The following is a 2,201-nucleotide window of genomic DNA, read 5'->3' as shown; positions in this document are numbered from 1 at the left end:
CTGCATTTGATAAATCCTGCGGTAGCATGTTGCCTTTCGCTAATAGGGTTCTCCCTCTCCCTGTCTTTCTCCTTTCCTTCTTCCTTCCTTCCTTCCTTCCTTTCTTTCTTTCTAGTTTAAGAATGAACCTCTTTGAGAATAGAAATTCATCTACTTTTAGGTACACTTAACATCATTATTAAGACATGGAGTTGCTTGGACAAAGGGTTTGGACATGTTGAAGTATATTGATACATTGTGCAAATTTCTTTTGAGTGTTGGTCACCCCCAGAGGTGGCTTTGACTTGAAGAATAAAATCAGATTGATGAAGAATTCTCTTTCTGGCCCTTTTTGTCCTTAATTTAAGACTTTTTACTTAATAGTTTCACATGTGTCTTTAGCTTGGAAGAATTGTTCTAAGAAGCAACAATGACTCTTCATCCTCCCCTTTGACAGACTTGTCAAGCTCTCTTTTAGTGCCTGGGAGCACTCATGCCCCAGCCCAATCCTGCATGGGCCAGCCCAATCCTGCCTGGGCAATCCCCAGCAGGAACTCTCTGATTAATGTACAGATGTAGGAGTTAGCATCTGGAGAATCATTTAGAGCCCAAAGGACACTGTTGGTGAATTGGTATGGGTCATCCTTGGTGGGAAGGCTGATATTCTGGAACAAGAAACTCAGTGAGTCATTCTGGCTATAAGGAATCTGAGAGTGTTCAAGAAGGCTTGGTGAATAAGTCACCCCACTTTCTCTCTCTCCGTCTCCTCCTGCTTTATTTATCTGCCTCCTTCATGGCTCCCAGTTTCTCATGTCCGTATTCAGTTCTACTTCAGCAAATATGCATGCGTTTATATTTCTTCTTTTTTATGGTTGAGGAGAAGAATTTTATTGTAGATATGAGCCAGAGATTTGGAAGAGTCCAGACTGAACTTGTCCTTGAGAAGAGACAAATGGAGGGAGAGGAGATAGGAAGAGAAGACAAAAGAAGAGAAGAGAAGAGAAGAGTCAAGAGGGCAAAGAGGTCAAGAGCTAGCCAAAAGTGAAGAGGTGAGAAAAACCAAGAGAACTGTGTGTGTTTAAACTTCTTAAGCAAGGTTTATTCATGCAGGTCAGAGTGAATAAATCAAGAGAAAGTGAAAGAGATTCATTACAAAATATGAGGTTGTTGTTCATACAGCAAGGGAGACCTTCATTAAAGTACCTACCCTGCCATTTGTCAGCTGAACAACAAAGTATAAGAGTAACCACACTTCAGACTTCCAAAAGAGAAAGATAGAGCCCATGTTTCTAGCCTTGTATAGATGGAGCAGATAATTGCTACTAGTATTTTACACAGAATCATAAAATGTATCTATAATTTTACATCTATTTTATTTATTTATAGATGTATTTATATTTAACATTATAATATTACTACTTTCCCTATTCTTAAAATCTCTTTGTAAATATAATTTCTAAATGCAAGAGGAAAGCCCCATTAAATGGGTATACTGGAATTGTGTAATATTTCCACATTATTGGGCCTAAAGTTCCCTTCTTTTCTCCCCCCGACTTCTTTTCTCCCTTCCTTCTGTCTTCCTAGTATAAGAATGCACCTGTTTGAGACTACAGATTCATCTACTTTCAGGTATACTTAACATCATTATTAGACATGGGATTGCTGGAACAAAGAGTTTGGACACTTTTAATTATCTCAACTCATTGTACAAATTCTTTTAAAGTTCACACACTAACCACTTGTATACTGTTTTCCAGCTTGGCAGCAGGAGTGGACACCATAGGCTGCCTACCCAAGAGCTCTATACCTTCTTTTTCCTGTTGACAAGACCTGTCTTGATCAAGTGTCCATGCCTCTTTTGGGAAAAAAAATCATGAGTGAGGTGAGCATCTCACAGGGCCCTGGCTGCCTAGAAGATCTGTAAGGTTTCTGGGGTTTTCGTCTTAATTCTTGAAAAGAGCCAAAAAGGAAATAGTTTCCATTCTTTCAATGGGCATTGTTGTGTCTACATGAATAACCTTGAACCATGTCGACTTGAACACAACTCTAGTGAAGCTGTTGAGCCTTTGAATTAACCACCCAGAAGCCCCCTTCTCTGAGACCCCTTTCTATGTAAAATAGTGTAATCTACTCATTGCTTAAGAAGTATGGTGTTCGTCCCCTTGATGGGGAGGCCCAGTGGCACTCAGGGGAAGTATAGCAGGCTACCAAGAAGAGACTTT

General features: G+C 39.8%; 1 long non-coding RNA gene across 1 annotated transcript; it reads left to right on the top strand.

Annotated features, from left to right (window-relative positions):
* Window positions 1-293: 293 nt before the first annotated feature.
* LOC311580644 lies at window positions 294-1,829 on the top strand. Its single transcript, XR_014773535.1, has 3 exons — window positions 294-1,028; window positions 1,564-1,608; window positions 1,737-1,829. It is a non-coding gene; the product is annotated as an uncharacterized lncRNA (long non-coding RNA).
* Window positions 1,830-2,201: the final 372 nt, after the last annotated feature.

Source organism: Acomys minous (genome assembly GCF_964271855.1).
Source record: "Acomys minous genome assembly, chromosome: 13".
NCBI lineage: Eukaryota > Metazoa > Chordata > Mammalia > Rodentia > Muridae > Acomys > Acomys minous.
This window is presented reverse-complemented; position numbering and strand designations above follow the sequence as displayed.